The sequence below is a fragment of the Triturus cristatus genome, chromosome 3_1 (assembly GCF_964204655.1).
Source record: "Triturus cristatus chromosome 3_1, aTriCri1.1, whole genome shotgun sequence".
NCBI lineage: Eukaryota > Metazoa > Chordata > Amphibia > Caudata > Salamandridae > Triturus > Triturus cristatus.
The window spans coordinates 677,863,769-677,883,360 of record NC_140583.1 but is presented as its reverse complement, the minus strand read 5'-3'; positions in this window follow the sequence as shown (position 1 = coordinate 677,883,360).

Below are 19,592 nucleotides of genomic sequence, written 5' to 3'. Positions count from 1 at the left end.
AGATTGAATTTGAGGTTCAGTTATTAAAACGTTGTCACTAAGTTTGCATTTGGTACAGTTGGATACAAATTCTTCGACCTCAGAATCCATACGAGGCCACCAAAATCGCTCTCTAACTTTTCTCTTGGTCAAGGTTGAACCCAAATGACCACCATGAGCTAAACTGATTAAACGTTGACGAAAACAAAACGGAGCTACTAATTTATCTCCTCGGACTAAGATGTCACCTTCAAGGGACAACTCATCCAAGACCTTCCAAAATGTTTGAAGATCATATTGTAACACAGATTCTTTTGGCCAACCAGATTTTACAAATGTGATAACTTGACTGAGAATGGGATCCGATTGGATAGCCAAAATCCAATCTTTTTCACAAAATGAAGCATCCCCTATATATGCAATAAAGCACTCTTCTATTTCTGTTTCCCATTCTTGATTTTCAGGTTTGTCAATCGGAAGTCTAGAGAGGCATTCAGCACGTGAATTCTTTCCACCGGGAATGTATTGGATAGAAAAAGTGAATTCTAAAAGTTTAGCTTGCAATCTTGAAATGCGAGCCGTGGTACGCTTGATGTTTTTGCCAGATAGAATATTTACCAAAGGACAATGATCAGTTTTAATTATAAAAGGTCTACCCCAAACATAGGCTTTGAACTTTTCTACACTCCAAACACAAGCTAAAAGTTCCTTCTCAATGACTGAATACTTGCGTTCAACAGGTCTGAGAGTTCTGGACGCAAACCCTATGGTAAATTCACGCCCATTATCCATTTGGGTGAGAACAGCCCCAAGGCCATAATCACAGGCATCAACAGTTACAATGGTGGTTCTGCCTTCAAGAAAAGGTTGTAAAGCAGGAACGTTCACGATTCTTTCTTTAATTTTATTAAAGGATTGTTCACAAATGTCTGACCATAGAAATTCTGAATTTTTCTTTAATGAAGGCCTAAAACATTCTGTTAAATTGGCAAAGTTCTTTAGAAATTTACTATAAAATTCACACATACCTGAAAAAGAAAGTAACTGATCTTTGTTTTTAGGAGCCGGTGCATCTGTGATACTTTTGACAAGACAAGGCTTAGGCTTGACTCCTTGAGCTGAAAATACATGACCCAAATACTCAATTTCTGTGGTTTTAAAAATGCATTTATCTTTTCTTAAAGTAGCTCCTCTGGATTGAAGTATGTTTAGGACTTTTGATATCAAGAGGTCATGTTCAGACTCACTCTTAGTGAATAGTAAAATGTCATCTTGGAAAACAGTGACTTGCGAATTACCAATAAACATTTCAGACATCAAGCGTTGAAACACAGCTGCTGCAGAAGCTATGCCGAACGGCATTCTGCAAAATTGAAAAGTACCATCAGGTGTAATGAAAGCAGTTAAGTGACGAGGAGCTTTGTCCAATTCTACCTGATGGTAAGCTGATCTGAGATCTAATTTGGTAAACCAATTGGATTGACCTATTTTAGTAATTAAATCTTCAATCCTGGGCAAGGGAAAGTTGTCTACCCAGATGGCCTCATTGACACTTCTTAAGTCAACACACATTCTTAGCTCACCTGTCTTTTTCTTTGCCAAAACTATTGGAGAAAGCCATAATGTGCCCTCTACTTTTTCAATAATACCTTGTGTGCACATATCAGATAACATATCCGATAATTCTTTCCTGACACTAAAAGGTATATAGCGTAATTTGTGTTTGACAGGTGCAATGTCTTGTTTCACTTTTACAGAATATACAAAATTTGAATTTTTTCCTAAACTGTTCTGAAAAACTTTAGGGAACTTATTTTCCCAATCAATGTTGACATTGGTAACCAAATTAATATCATGTCTCTCAATAGTGATGGGATTATTTGAACCAGGTCTGATGGTTAGATTGAACTCTGCTTGATGAATAAGACCTAGAACATTGATACCTTTGCATGCTACATATACTTTACCATTGATAGAAGAATCAAATATTTTAATGGAAGACCAAAAATACACCAACAAGTCTACTTTACTGCCTTCAAAAGCCACAGGCATAACATCTGGAGGTAATAAATGATGTGAACTCCAGAATTGTGTGTACTTGATTTGATCTATAATAGTGATGCGAGCTCCAGTATCTACTAAGAGCTTGATGGAAATGCTGTCAATCCAAACTTCAATTTCTGGATCAGCAATAGAAGAGACATTCTCTTGTTTGATGCATCTGACACCTAATGATAACTCTTTAATCACAACATCGCTCTGCAAACGTTGGAAAAGTGACCTGTTTTACCACATTTCTTGCATTGTTGACCAAGAGCAGGACAATGTTTGAAAGTGGCAACATGGTTAGGTGATCCACATTTAAAACAGATAATTTTGCGATTTTGCGAAAAAGAATGCAGGGTTTGAAAAGTGGATTTTGAAGAAATGTTGTTATTTTTTAAATTACTTTTGTCAAAACTAGGAATAGACTTGTTGATGACAGCACCAGAAGTTGAACTTTTGTTAACAGACTCTTCTAAAAACTTCACATCTTGGCAAGAACCCTCAATACTTTTCGCTATATCAACAGCCTTGTCTAAAGATGGATTTTTACAAGTGAGAAGACGTTCTTGTATTTTTTTTGAATTACATCTAACTACAAGTTGGTCCCTTATCAATTGGAAAGTAAAATCTTCAAATTCACAGGTAGCTGCTAGTACTTTTAAAGCAGTAACATAGGAGTCAATACTTTCTGTCGGTTTTTGTACTCGTGTGAAAAATTTAAATCTGTGAACAACAAGATTTTTGGACTTTGAAAAATATTTATCTAATTGAGCAGTAGCAAGTTGATATTCGTCCAAATCAGTCTCATCTAGATCAGGATAGTCAGGTAAGTGATCAAAGATGTTTTGCCCTTCCACTCCTAAGTGGTAGTACAACAAACCTTTTTTCCTATCCGGTTTAAATTTTGTGGCATCAATAGCTATTAAATATGCATTAAATGAACGAATCCATAATTTCCATTCCAGTATGGGTTCGCCTGGTTCTTGTAGAAAGGGTGCTGGAGGCGAAATGCGAAATGGTATTAGACATAAGGTGAGGAGATCACAGAAAAATATATATATATAAAAAAAATAAAGAGAAAGAAAAAAAAATATTTGCACACAGCATAAAAAAAAAATTTGCAGAGTAAATAAGTGTGCAAATCACTGGCACGCGGATCTGTTCTGAAGTGCGAAATGTATGAACATGGCATTCAATTCAAGTGTGCAAATCACTGAGACGTGGATTTGCACTGGAATGTGAAACATAGAAACTCTGAATACAATTTATAGTGTGCGAATCACTGAAACGTGGATCTGCACTGAGATGAGACGAGAAGACTTGCATGTAAATCCAGTGTGCAAGTCACTGAAATGTAGATTTGCATATGATGCTCAACGTAGAGTTTGAAAATACATCACGGAAGAAGCTGCTTGTTTTAAAGAATGCTGCTTGGAATAAAATGTCACAGATTTTGCTGGTGAATATGAAGGAAAAAAAAATAATAATAATAATAATAATAATAATTCCGTTGGTACAGAGAACAAATGTTAAAGTTTGAAGGACTGCTGCTTGATCCTAATAGAGATGTGCTTGATAGTGGTGCAAGTTACTGAAATAAAAAAAAATTGTCAAAAGAAACCACTAGATGGCAGTGAAAGCACAATAGTTCTCTGGCAAAATGCTCAACTCGATGGTACAAACGAGGTAGACAGTCAAAATTAGTGCGAGACAAGGAGGGCAGCAGGTAGGAAACTTTCGTAGTAATGTAGATTGATGCGCTTGCCAAAAGTAGCGTTACATGCTGAAAAATGCAGGCAAAGTACAGATGTGCTGTTAGTATCGAGCCCTGTTTATATCAAGTGATGGGAAACACGCGCTGGTAGTAGTCCGATAAAGCTCGTGAGGAAGAGCGTGACAGTTGTACTGAGGCTGACAACACTGTCTGTTCGTAACGTGCGATGGGAAACGCGCGCCCCTCACAGGTTGCTGGCAAGTACAGAGACGAAGTACAGGGTTGAAAATCAGTGGCAGTCCGATAATGAGGCTGAGGCCGATCAAAGGAATAACACAGCGCTCAAAACACCACACCACAGATTTGTCAAAGAAGTAGTGCAAAGCTTTCTAGACGTAGCGCAAACAGAGTCAGTGGCAGTTGAAGCGCGAGGCAGGGCTCAAGGGCAAAATCAATGTGAAAGCCACAAAAAAAAACTAGGAGACGATGAGCAGATGGCAGAAAAATGGATCTCTCACCTTGGTGGTTCACTTACTTGTGAACAAAGACGAATTCAGTCGTGAGAAAAACAAGCCAGTAAATGGTTTGCTCTCTGGCCCCTTCTTTATCTTGTCGTTATCCAAGTTGCGTAGTGGCATCCAGAGACATCCCAGGTCGTCGCCAGTTTGATAATGAAGACTCCAAGCAGTCTGTGAAGGTGTGAGGATGTTTAATGGAGAGGATAAGTCTCACCATGAAGGGGCCCTGGAGCAACTGCTTACAATCGGAATGCAGTGCCCTCATGACCTCATCACACATTCCAATGTCTGGGCATTCTGAGCCAATGCTCACATTACCACAGATCTCTTTAACAAAGCCTTTCCAACCTCCTTCTTTTAAGACAACATTAGATCAAATTTTAAGCGAGCTTTGCAAAATGAAGCTTTCACAAAAAAATGCTCATCGCAAAACTAATGAACAGCTTGGACAGATCAACTAAAATATTCAACATCTCACCTCCCGCATGACTCGGGTGGAATTGAAGGTATCCACTCTGGAAGATTCTTGCAATAAACAAGAAGGAATCTACGTAAAAATGCAAACAGAGCTGCAAGATCTTCAATTAAAGAAAGACGATGTTGAAAACCGAGCTTGGCACACCAATTTAAGATTTGTTGGTATACCCGAGGTACGAGAGGCACACCAATTGGCTATAAAACGGATATCAGATCTGATCCACAAACATATGCTTCCATAAAAAGTAGCTGAGGGCAGAGATCTAAACATCGTTTGAGCACATCTGGTTCCGTTGGTCCGGCCCACAAACGCAAAGCACCCACTAACAATTCTGGCCAACTTTGGTGATTTCCGGATTAAAGAACAGGTTTTAGCACAGGCAATTAAAAATAAATCCTTCTCCACCTCGGACAATTTCTCATTCCAAATATATTCAAACATGTCAATTTTAGCAGCGTGAAGACGCAAAGAATTTGTTGGATTGATTGATGAACATAAACATTTTGGTGCTATAGCTGGCATTATACAGCAATCCAAACTGAAAGTTTTTCTAAGAGCCGGTCCCATATATTTTTGACAGTTGACCAGGCTAAAGAGTTTCCGCTTGCAGACACGGGGAAGGGGTAGCGAAGAGGCAGCAATCTCGTGAGATAAGTCCTTCAGGCATATGATGATACTTGTTGTATCAAGCAAAGCGGACTTAATGCAGCTCTGTAGATTTCAAAGGGTACAGTTACATACACTAGGTTAATCAGGTTTTGTTAGATTTAAATACTGTCTTGCTGCACCTTCCAGGAAAGAGTCCAAAGAGTACCATACCAAGGTACTCATCAAGAGGTTGGGGGGGCAGCGTGGGTGGAGGAATGGGGTATTGGTGGGGTGTGAGCCTGTGAATGGTAGGGCTCCGGTGAGGGGAGGAGGTAGGGTTAGGGAGCATGGGATGCAGATGGGATAAAGGGGAGTGAAATCACAGGTAGAAGGGATGGGAGGAATTAAAGATTTTTTGAGATACAAGTTTGCATATCCTATGAGACTTTGCCTGGAATCAAGTGTTTTAATGCGGACAGGCCAGCAAAGTTCGAAAAAGGGCAGTTATGAAGAAGGAGCAATTCTAATTCAAATGACAGATAACCAAATTGCTCAGATAGCTTCTTGCAGTATCAATGGGGCCAATAACCAAACTAAGCTTAAATTCACACTCCAGTGGTTCATGTCTGCACAAGCACAAATAACCTTGCTTCAGGAAACACACTTTAAAACACATTCCACTCCCCCCAGATTTCCAAATTTTATTTCCTAAGCCTTCTTTGCATCCATGTGAGCAGCAGTCACGTGGGTTGCGGTTCTACTTATGTGCCATAGCCAGGGGGAGGTTTTTCAGACCACTAGGAAAACTCGAGCTAGATGTATAGTAGTAAGCCTGAAATTGGTAATCAGATCCTTCAGATAGTTAGTTTCTATGGCCCAATTGAAGACAATATAACTGCCCTAGACGGGCTTGAAAACATGCCTCATCTACTGCCTGGCTACATAGTCATAGGAGGGGATTTCAATATTTTACAGAATCTACGTTTAGATTCCTATCGGAAGACCAAAGCTCAAAATAAATCCAAAACATCCAGGCATCTGGCCAGAATGAGTTAGGTGTGAACTCAGTGAGTCCTTCAGAAAAAAAATCACGGTGAAGACATTTTTTGAGAATAAAGAGGAACAACAGAAGGACACCAGGTACACACCCCTCCGCCCCAAATCCACGTTCTGTCCCCCATCTGCTATGATGCCTTCAGAGTTGATGACATTTGAAGAGGCGGTCACTAACGAGGTAGAGCAACTTCAACCCAGAAGGGATACATTTAACAACTTGAGCAAAAAAAGAACGAGGGGCATTGAAATCTCTAAGTCCCAGGAACAACATTGTGATCAAACCGGCCGATAAAGGTAGGGCCACAGTCATTCAAGATACCAATACCTACAGGGAAGCCTGCCTTACCCTTCTTGCAGACGAGAGACACTACAAGAAGAGACAGAGAGACCAACTACGTGTCTCCAAAAAAACATAACAACGCTGACCCAGGAAGCCGTGGAGAAATACTGGAGCACCAAAAATGAGAGAGACTTCCTCATCACTGAGGAACCCAGGATTCCCCCGTTTTATACCATTCCAAAAATCCATTAAGGCAAGATCCCTCCCCAAGAGAGACTGATCGTGTCAGGGATAGGTCAGTACTAGAGACTTTGTCCAAGTACACTAATTGGTTCCTGAGACCCCTGGTGGTGAAGATAAAATCCTATGTCAGGGACACGAAGTACCTGCTGAACCTACTGGCCGAATTGGAATATGACCCCGGAGAGAATACCATGATATGCCTGGATATGGAGACACGGTATACCAGTATTCCTCAAGAGGAGAGCCTCTGAGTAATTGAAGACATACTACAGACTCAAGAGTGGCCTTAGGAAGCAATATTTAAGTAGATTATGACCTTGATGCATCTGGCCCTCACGGAGAATTTTTTCAAATTTGAAGACCAATTGTTCCTACAGGTCCATGGGACTTCCATGGGCAGCTCATTTGCTCAGAGTATAGCTTGTCTATACATGAGCAACTTTGAGGATGAACACATCTGGTCCAACAATCCATATTCGGACAAGATATGTAGATGGTTCAGGTACATAGACGACATTCTCATCATCTGGAGAGGTGATGAGGGAAGCACAGAAGAATTCACAAGATGGATTAACCTGTTGTACCCTTTTCTACGGTTTACAAAGTCAGCTCACAACGAAACAGTGTGTTTCTTAGATGTCAACATCGTAGCAAGAGGTGGAAGACTGCAAAGTACACTGTACACCAAACCGACGGATAGGAACAGTCTACTACATTTTGAAAGTGCCCATCCATGGTCACTACAGGAAAATCTACCCATTGGACATTACTTGAGGATCCGGAGAAACTGCTCCGACCTAAACAGCTACAGCCAGGAGGCTGACAAACTGACCCAAAAACTACAACAGAAAGCTTATCCTAGGAAGGTCATAGACCAGGCTTGCAAAAGATCCCGCAACACCCAGAGATCCGCCCTACTAGAGACAAATACAGGAACTGAAATAAAATCACTCATATGTGTCACCACATACAACATTTTCCAACGCCATAAAAAAGATCATAAATATCAAATGGTCTATTTTGACCTCTAATCAACTCTCATTTGCAAAACCAATGTACTCTTTTAAACGGAATAAGAGCTTGAGAAACACATTGGTTTACACAGACGTTTACAAACCCAAGCAAAAAAAATCAACTGACTTTGTGGAACCAACCCCCAGTCAACGGTCCTTTCCCCTGTGGTTCGTGCGTAGTATTTCCTTTCACAGCACATACAAAACAGATAGAACTAGGCCTTGGATACCCCTGGGAGCAACGTGACCACACAAATTGCAATACAGACAATGTAGTTTACCTTATCACGTGTCCATGCAAACTTAGGTACATTGGTATGACTACCAGAAAGGCCAAGGTGGGAATAAGTGAGCACCGGAGCACTATCAGACTCTCCATCACAGCCACCAAATTGACAGCCCATTATCTTGAGAAGGGACATACGGACCAAGATTTGGAGTGGACCATCATAGAAAAAGTCAAAGGATGTGCAAATATGGCTAGGAGACTACTTGAAAGAGAGCAAAGTTGGGTCTATAGATTAAAGACTCATGTGAATGGATTGACCGATTCCATTCCTTGGAATCAACTTGACTATAGATGACATGAACAGTGTCCTTAATCACACAATATCATGAGCCCCTATCGTATTCTACTACACAGACAAACAGTCAGTATAGGGTCCTGGATGTAGAGAGAGAGAAATATATTGGCACCTCACTAAATACAACATAAACCAGGGACCTTAGGTTCGAAAGACATCATGGTTCCCTGAAAACATGGCTGAGATTTGTTCCCACATTCCCACCTGTGAATTACCAAATAAGGCTAGGCCCTGACGCACTGAATGTTACATCTCCATAAGCCTTCTGGACCCCCTTCCTGTAACTTGAAAAAGTCAGGGGACTGACACACGTGGCATTTCCCATGAGGTCGGTATGTAATATCAGTACAAGCGTGTCCAAAGGGCTTCCGTCATTTCCCTTACAGTCACAATTTACATTGTACAAAGTCCGGCAAACTAAATGGGTATCTCTTAGTCCTCACGCCGAATAACGTTTCCATGAGGTCGGCATTTAACATTTATACACCATGTCCATAGGGTTTCCAACATTGCCCTTATGGTTCCGATTTATCTTGTAAAATAACCGGCGACGTAAATTAATACCCCTTAGACCCCACGGAAATAGTGCTTCTGACGGCTTTATTTACTTTGGAGAATCACCATAGTAATATCTGTTACATGGACCTAAAATAGGCTCATAAACTACCTATCCCAAGTTTCCTCCAACACGTTGTAGTTCACGTAGCATGAACAAAGCCATATGTCATCATGACGTGCCGCCAGGGCCAGCGTTTTGGCTCCTCGTCCACCCGGCACAGCTTTTAGAACAAGTAGATAAATACCGGGCTCTGACACTTTACCGTGCGAGAGCCCGGAGACGCAGACCAAATAGGTGTAACAGCGGGTCAGGACCCTTCATGTAGTAAGTACATGGCACAATCGATCATGGTATCACTACAACAAAGGTACGTCTGCGCTCAGCTAAAATGACTTCACATCTAAAATCACGAGTGGTCTCTTGCTTCTATTCCCCTTTTCGCCTTCTTCCCTTCCCCTTTGTCGGACCCATTTTTTCAGAGTGTGACTACAGGGCTACCCCCCCGCAGTGCTGCGATCTCTTGTGAAGATTGAATTCCTCCAAATTGGGGTAAGGAGGTGATTACAAAGACATAGGATTCATTTGCGAGGCAGTATGGATGTAGTGAATGGTATGGATGGTTGTGGGTGTGGTGCTAAGGCACAGTATGAGTAATCACACTACTACCTACTTGGGATTAGTGGCAGTATGCAAGTAACATCACCACTTCATATGAGAAATATTATATTCAAGAAAATGTCAGCTATCTGCCCCTTACACATATAAATATAGGACAATTCCTGTGAAATTGCAACCAGGGAGGACAAGATTTTTTGCCCTGAAGAAAGTCCGGGACCCAATTGGGCCATGATTTTTACGGACTGAAACATGTTGGCACTAGGGTCATAGGACCAGTACCTCCTAACGACCCACATTTACCTTTTCAATTTTTAATCCCCTGCAGTTCCACTAATAAAGGGATTCCTGGATCTGCAGGAGGAGTTTTAATCGTTAAACCCCTGGCCATATTCTTGTAAGCGCCCCCTGAAATACGGTCGAGCCCACCCTGACCTTCAAGAGTCAGGGTGAACCCGATGATGAAGCATGACGCTACTAGAATGTGAGAGGGTTATACAAAAAAAAGAATTTGCCTCCTTCCCCACGACTAAGTGGCTGATAACCGGCAGGCTTTTTTTTTCCTTTCTGTTTTCCCACCCGTTTGGTTTAATTTATGTGAGGTACTTACAGTAACATACAGAATATGTTGAGACCTGGCATTAATTGATCCCTGGGGAGTTCACCACCTGCTATCACAGGAGTATACATGTTTATCCAAGAGATTTAATTCTGCCTCAAGGATAGACTTTTTTTAACCTCTTATCAATGGGACAAAGGAAAGTCCTTCATTCTTTCAAATCCATTATCGGACTATTCCTTCCCGGTGACCAAAATTAGGATTAAGATTAATCCGATTTAGCGTCCTTGGGGATATTAGACATGACTCGCCTAACCGACGATGGATGGGTCACGGCTATGCAAGCCCATCTCACTGAATTTCTCAAGACGAATATTGGATCAGCTTCAATTTTATCTGTTTGGGAAAAGAGGAGGCAATATTTTACAAAGTAAATGTGCTTGAGTTTAGGAAGGAGACTACAATGGCACTACAGTGGGAATTAGATCAAGCAACCCAGATGCATTTAAAACATTACTCGCAAGCGACCAAATCCAGATTGAAAGAAGCTAGACAGGATTTAAAGAAACATTGTGAGTCTCAGACAGTAGTTAATCAGAATATGCTTCCAACAACTCTACGAGCAATGTGAGCATGCTGGGAGATTCTTGACCTTAGGTTACTCAATATTGACTAGAATTTATTTACTAAAATCATGGCTTCAAGAATAACCCCCCTCAGGACATGAAATGTTGGAGAGAGCGCAATAAGGCTTGCTGCCAGTAAGAACTATTGCAAATAATTCCAATATTAGACACTGAAAGAGCCTTTGATCTGGTCCAGTGGGACATTCTGTTTGCCACTCTACTGAGGTTTAATTTTCCTCTAAAATGGGTGAATCTCCTAAAGATTTTATATAGGAAAGCAGAAGCACAAATTATAATTAACTCCAACATGGCAGGTTCATTACAAATTAATTGTGGCACTCGTCAAGCGTATCCCATGTTCCTAGTACTGTTCCCACTATATATATAGCCATTAGCTTCGCTACTGCATCAAGACTCTCAAATTAGGGCACCTTTATTGGGGGCTACCAACCTCAAATTATTTGCAGATGATTTAATTCCGTACTTGGTGTCAGAAGAACAAATTAGAAGACTCTCAAATTAGGGCACCTTTATTGGGGGTCCCCAACCTCAAATTATTTGCCGATGATTTAATTCCGTACTTGGTAGCAGAAGAACAAAATGTTACCAGAACTTTTAACAAGATAAAAACCTTTTCAGATTTATTGGGGTACATGATTACTCACACTAAGTCTGAAATTGTTTGGACCAAGTCCTTCCCATAGACCTGCGGACTCAGGTTTGTAAATCAGGTTCAATTAGATACCTGAGCATTTTCGTATTGCATTAATTTTTGCAGCTTTTCCAACTTAACTATGTGTCAACACTTTCTAAGACTAAGAATATTTTAAGCCAGAGGCAGCCTTTGCCACTTTCTATTATTGTGTGAAATTTTCATAAAACTAATGATACTCCCTCTTTTTCTTTTCATTTTTTTAAAATGTAATAATCAGTTTCCCAAAGCTTTTATAAAGAGATAGACCAGATGCTGCGCAAATTTGTATGGTCAGGAAAGAAACCCCATACCAAATTAGAAACCTTCCAGTTGTGTAAAGAAGATAGCGGCCTTGCGTTACCACATTTCAAAAAATATTATGAAGCTGCCTCCATGGATTGGTGTGGATGGGCAGTCTTTCCTCAGGACCTGGAAGGAACCTTTTACCCCAGGCAAATGCTCTTAGAAAGCAATATCCAGCTTGTCCCATTCGTTAAAATCCCACAGCTTCCAAATCGCAGCAGACACATGGTTTTGCAAATAATTCTTCACAGGTTTTTCCAAATGAAGAAAGAATATCAGTTTACTTCATTTCACCCCGAAATCCGAAGAGGGCACTGCAATGTGCTACATCTTCATTTAGATGACAGGAGTATTATCGACTGGGATAAGGTTGGGGAGTACCAGTTTAGAGATCTTTTGATAGAGGGGGCTGTGAATACGTGGGATCAACTAAAATTGGGTAATCCGGAGCTCCATCACTTGTTTTTTTTCAACTTTATGCGGCATATACAGCTTTCAAGTGGTACCCTACCAACTTTGATTAGTCAAGCTTTTTATATGAGTTACACAAGGGTGTTAGGACATTGGTACCAAATATTCCAGCAACAACTCTATGTAAAGATAGTCCAGATAGCCCTTCAAAAGCCCTTCAAAAGATCCAGGTCTTCACAGGATGAAGAACAGAAGTACCTTTATGGAAGGTATATAAGGAATGGGCATATAAAGCCATTGGAGGGGCTAACTTTAAACATATGGCTTTTTTTGTAACTGGCAACTCTACTACACCCCATTGCATCTACAGAAAATGTCTCCATCTCCCTCTGGGTGGTAATAAATGTAATACATTCCTAATTTCTTTTGTTAAATAAAGATATAGTATTAAAGAATCATTTTGATGAAATTTATTATATATTGTAATGTTTATATGCTAAACATATTTTAATCAATTGCACGCGTTTTTATTATTTAGAGTGATTTATTCCTATTTTACGATTTTATTAGTTTTATAGTATCTACATTTATGCATTATTAATTTATGCCTTAAAACCCATCTATCTGCCGCTTCTACCGAGCGGAAGGTATACATGTGATTATCCCACATGGTACGAAGAGATGCCGGGAACTTCAATTGTGCTCTAGCCCCCAATTTATTCAATTCCACCATTCGCTTACCCATCTCTCACTGTTTCTGTGCAGTGGTATGACATATGTCAGACCTGATATTAAATGAGAAGGAGCTAGAGAGGGCATTAGATGCAAGTGTCTCTTCCTTTAATGCTGTTGATAGAATTACCTCCGTAAAAGTGTATGTATGAAAATGTATCCGTTTTTTATGTGCTTCTGTTTTGCTGGATTCCATTAATAGGGGCCGTGAAGCACCCGTTGTATTTCTTGTTCCACGTCTTTGTTGGGGGGATTTTTTAACACGGTCTCTCTTAATAGTGAAATCATGAACCCCTTAAGATCGGAACCCTCTAAAGCTTCGGGGACATTGACCAGTCTCAAATTATTTCTCCTGGAACGGTTCTCCAGCCGCTCTAGATCATCCTTCATTTCCTTATTCTGGCTTATTAGTTTGGCCATTTCTGCTGAGGAAGCAATCATAGATTCCTTGATCTTCGGGATTTCCTGCTCGAGAGCGTCAGTTCTTAGAGACACCTCTTACAATTTCTGAGCTAATACAGCACACAAAGCCTGTATTGCCGCTTGGTTGTTCTCAGAAACAGTGAATCTACTCCCTATATCATCTTTAAGTTCAAGAAGAATATCAGCCACTGACCCTGGGCTAGAGGTAGAGAGATGTTGAGAATGTTGGAGTGTTGTTACTTGTTGCGTTGGATCTAGGCAAGGACCCGGCTCACTATCTTGCACCTCCAACAGACCAAAACGATTTGATAAAGAAACTGACGGGTGAACAGATGTCAGGGGGCCACAAATATCCGCAGGCAGTACTGCCGTTATGTTATCAGGGGCTAGAGGCATAAGGGGGGGAATGTGTAACTACCAGTAGTGAATTATTTTGAGGCTGTTTCAGATCCATCCTTACGGTAGTATTGGAGCCCTCCCTACTAGGAACGCAGACAGTGGGAGCAGTAAGAACCTTATAGTATGACTTCAAAGAAGGGGTTATCTTTATTTTTGGGCCAATGGTTTCTTACCTCTACCTCTGCCTCTCCGTCCACTTTTGATACACTCTGAAGAATCTGCCCTTACCCCCTTCTTCTCTACTTTCTCTCCCTCGCCTCCTTACCCTCCTTTCCTGTAATTGGTAGGGTTGCAATTGCTGGGGGGGAGAAGTATCTTGATTACATAGACCAATATCCAAAGGGGGTTGGGCAGTCCTGGTCCTAAAGGTGTAGCTGCACGTTTTTAATAAAGGTGCACCCTTTACTTTCAAACCTTCTCTCCACTCCATATAATATGGGGCTTCCCCTCCTCCTCCTGCTTCGCAGTCAGCAGTAGCGACAGTGAACTGTTGAATTTGGAGTCCACAAGGAAGTCCACAGGAAAGGAATCCACAAAGGCTCTTACTTTCCTCTCCAGTCCCACCCAGAGACTCCGATGTCCGTCCAAGTCCCCTACGCCCCACCTAGGGAGTCTGCCACTCGCGTCCCAGAACCAGTCCTGCACTGCCTCCGGTGCGCCCGGGCCTGGAAGTGGAGACAGGCAGTGCTGCTCTGACGCCACTCCTGAGCTGCGCCCTCCAAACGGGAAGCTCAAGGCACCAGCGCACTTTCCCGGAGCTCCGGAGCCATGTAACGGTCAATGCGAAACAGAGCGAAAGGAGGAGGAAGAAACGAGGTACAGAGGCAAAATTCAGGTCGGGGAGAGGTGGGGAGGCCAAATTCATGCAATATTCTGTCGAAGCCCCTCAGATAGATTGGGAACGCACCCGAGGACTGTTCGCCAGCGGCCGCTTAGCTGACGGCCGCCATGATCTTATTGATAAAATTAAGAAAGGAGGGGAAGTGCAAGGGAGGTTGAATACTGAAATAAGGAGGCCCCAATGACTAGAAAGAACTGGGAAGGAAACTGGGTAATGATCGTTTTTGATATTTGACCCAAGTACCCAACACCAATTAGGTTCATAGCCTAAATAGTAGGGAGGGTTCCCCAGATGGTGGGAGGGGCACGGGGGGAGATGGGAGGGTGGGAAGAGGGGAGGGAGCACGGGTGGGGGCGCAGTGGGAGAAAATAAAAAAATATTCCTCTATCTCAATTTTAATATCTGATGGTCTGCCTTGGTTCCTGGTATTAGGTGTAGCTATTACTCGATGGGACCCATTAATAGTGGAGACCCCGCAATGGGAGTTGGAGATCTAAAATTCCTTTCGTGGAATATTAATAGTTTACGTTGCCCCCGTAGACAGAGACTAGCGCTGACGTATCTAGAGCAAAGTCCCGCCCAAATAGGTTTAATTCAGGAGACCCATTTGAGCCATATAGAGAGTCGCACAATATTTGCTAGGTATCCTTGGATACAATTCTACTGTGCCTCAGAACAGATAGTCCACTGTAAGGGAGTGGCCATTTTGATTAAGCATGGGGCAGGGTGTACAATTAAATCAATAAAAAATGATCAAACGGGGAGATGGATAATGGCTAGATTAGACTTTGGAGGATCGAAGTTGGTATGCGTATCCTTTTATGGTCCCAACACAGATGACCCCAGATAGATTTGTAAGCTAAAATGGATCTTGATGGAAGTAGTCTCGTCTGTAGTAATTGGTGGAGACTTTAATGTTCTTTTAGGTCCTTTAAAGGACAGATCTAACCAGAGTCATAATGTGGGGGCACCTCGGGTATGTCAGACTCTAAAATAACATGATGCATGACCTAGAGCTTGTGGATTTGTGGAGGACAAAGAAGGGTAATAAGATAGGGTATACCTTCAACAGCAAGAAATATGGACATCTTTCTAGAATCGACTATGTTTTGATCGACAGGTCTATTGTAGAGGACACGACATCGATAGACATCCAGCCTAGCCACATATCAGATCATGCCTCTGTTATATTCAATTTAAAAAGGAGTCGAGATAATGTAAGACCCAGATGGACACTCAAAAGGTCTATGTTGTCCGACCCTGAGATTGCGAGAGATCTTAAACTCGCAACTCAAAATTATTTCGTAGATAATATTGGTTCAACCTCTATGGACTTTGTATGGGAGGCCTTCAAAGCAAAAATGAGGGGCTTTCTACATAGCCGTATATGTGCAAAGAACAGGGAGGAAGCACGAGATCTACAACAGCTGGAGGATAAAATCTCCCAGTTAGAGGCAGAAGGATCCGGGTCAATCAGTGGGCATCCGAAAGAATATCGCAAGTTCAGAGGGATCTCGATAATACTCATCAGGAGTTTAGAGTAAGGCTTGATCAAAAATGCAAAGCACAGTGGATGTCAAAATCCATGCAGAATTTTGAATATGGAGAGATGGCTGGAGCACTTTTGGCATGGAAAGCCAAGGCGGATAGCGTAAAAAAACATATATCTGAATTCATTATCAATGAAAATGGGGATACCTCGAATAATTCAGTGGACATGCAAGCGAGGCTCATTTCACTATTCTCGGAGTTGTATAAAGAGGAAATTACACCTAATACGGAGGCACTTAAGATCTGGTTGAGGGAGAAATCCCTCTCGACTCTATCCACGGACAGCCGTGTCCTTCTAGACGCCCCAATAACTGAGGGTGAGATTAAAGAACAAATCGGGAAGTGTAAAACAACAAAGCTGCAGGTACGGATGCACTTCTTAGTGAGATATATAAACTTCTGCAGGAAGAATTGGTCCCGATTTTGGGAGTTTTATTTAATTCAGTCTACCAGTCAGAGGGTAAGATACCTAGCTCTTGGAAAGGGGAAACTATTGTGCTTATCCTGAAACCCGGAAAGGATCTGCAAAGGGTGGACTCCTATAGACCAATCTCCCTGCTGAATGCTGATTATAAGATCTTCATGAGCATTTTAGCAGGGAGTTTCGTCAAAATCGCCCCACAGCTGATCAACGCCGACCAGAAAGATTTCATTCCTAAAAGATATATACAAGAACAAACGCAACAACTAATCAGCAATATAGATCTTGCCATAGCCCGATCTGAACCCTTGGCCTTAGCGGCATTAGACGCGGCCAAGGCATTCAATACAGTTTGTTGGGTTTATCTTTGGGAGGTGTTAAGGTCAATGGGCTTTTGGCCTAATTTTATTCAGAGTCTGGTAAATTGCTATCAGGGGGCCTCTGCCAAAATATTACTAAACGGGGTCTTAACACCTAGCTTTGATGTTTTAAGAGGGACGAGACAGGGCTGTCCCCTTTCGCCCTTACTCTTCAAAATCTATATAGAACCCCTCGCTCAAACAATCAGGGCAGACGATCTGATCACTACCTTTAAATCCCATCAGCACAGCAGCAAGGTCGCTTTAAATGCGGGCGATCGGATTTTATATACGGATAATCCAGCGGGGGCAATACCTAGGATTAAAGCTGCGTTAGAAGAATTTGGAGCTTTCTCAGGATACCTTGCTATCACCTCTAAAACTGAGGTGATGCTCTGGAATATAGATAATTGGGAGGGTAGCATAAGTCAAGAGTTTAAATACTAGGGCATCACAATCATTAAAAAGATTGAGAAAATTACGCAGATTAACCTAAACAGGACTATAAAAGAAGTTGACCAATTATTAGCCAGGTGGAAAAATCTCCTTTTGACAATTTATGGCAGGGTCAACCTAGTCAAAATGGGTATTCTTCCTAAACTAACATATCTCTTTAATGCAATTCACCTTACCTTTCCAAAATTAGATATCGGTAAAATCCAGAGTAAGATCACAAGCTTCATCTGGGCCCATAAAGGGGCCAGACTGGCGTGGAAGAAGCTAAGCGTAGGCTGATTAAAGGGGGGTTGGCTCTTCCGGATATTAAGTGGTATGGTTTTGCCTTTCAATTTAAAAATGTCCGGATGATGCTCTAGAAACCAGATGAGTCAACTTGGGGCAGACTTTAAGCAGAGATGGTAAGGCAGGGGGGCGGGAAGGTTTCCTATATAAATTCGGAGCACCTAGGTACTTCAAAAAAGCCCATTTTAAAGTACTAAAGGATGCCCTTAGCTTGTGGTAGAAGGACAGAACTAGATGGGGGATAGGGTATTACGACGAGTATGCTCCAATCTGAGACTCCCCTGGGACACCGGAATGCCTCAAGGATAGCCTGGCAATCCCAATCAAAAGAGCAGGTATCACCATCTGGTCAGATTTGGTATCTCTGGAGGGCGTACATCCATGGGAGGTTCTAAGAGCTAGAATCGGAGGGGGCTTCTCCAGATTTAAATATATGCAGTTAGTTTATTGGTTTGTTGCAGAAAAGAGGGAAATACAAGGGATATGGGAGGTTGAACATTCCTTCAAAGATATAAATCTTAAACGTAAGGAGATTACAAAATGGTATAAGATGTTTTTAGAGGCAGAGGATAAAGAGCTCCCCCCACCACATCTTATATGGAATCAGGTCCCCTTAGAATGTGCCACTGAAGATCTTTATGAACCCTCTCTGAAGCTGTTGTACAAGTATGTTAAATCGGCAAATCTCAGGAAGAACCACTTCTTTGTCATTAATCGGTTATACTACACTCCAGCCATGATAGTAAAGTTTGCTCCTCTTTCCAACCCCAAATGCCCTAGATGTGATCTTATACATGCCAATGACCTACACATATTCTACGAGTGTCCTAGACTCTTTGCCTTCTGGAGGGGTATTGAGGAAACCTTATGTGGTATTTTTGGAGAGAAAATCATTCTAAATATGACTATAGTATTATTTGGAGACGACGGCACACTAAACAAGAAGTTGAGACATACACATAGAGGCTTATTGTTGTACCTTGTTTTAATAGCTCGAAGGGAAATATGTTTGAAGTGGAAAGACTCCCAAGCCCCAGGATTGGGTTAAAGCTGCCTTCAATATGGCTAGACTGGACCAGGGAAGTGACAATGACAACTGTTCAAATATCTGGCAGGCCTTTCTAGTATGGGGTAGAGGCCTGGGCTTTGTGTAACACCTCCTGGTCCTATGATTACACCATGCCACCAACAAAGGGGCAGGTCTGGTTCTGGGTACCAGACTAAAGCGAATGCAGCAGCCGCGGGGCGCACAGGTTGGAAGGGCGGCTATCCAAGAATTGCCGACGCTTACTTGGTGAGATGAGGACAAAAAAAAAAAACATCTATTGCTAGTCAATGCTTGAGTATTAATATACTTACTCACCAAATAACCCTATATGTCTTCATCCTATGCATAAACGTCATTGTACATTGGCATTTAGTTTATCCAAGCAATAACGTTTGTATTAATTTAAACTTAGAAATTATTGCTCTACTATTAATAGGTACTACTTGAGTATTAATACACTTCCCATCAATACCCCAATAACCCTTGCTCCCAATGCCTAAAAATGTTTATAAATTATTTAAATATATTTAATCAATAACCTAATATTCTATTATTTTAGAACTACCCGAGTACTTTTACATAGTACCTGAGTAGTAATACACTTCCTCTCCCTGACGCAATACCCCTATATCTCTTCTGCACCCCATGCCTAAGACCTATTACACACTATTTAATTTATCAACGAGTCTAATAATATTTAATTTTTTTACAATGGATACCCAAGTATTGGCTTATACTTTTTTTTATAATTAAATGTAATAATAAATAACATATTGAATAAACATTAAACCCAAAATGTTATTTATAAGCG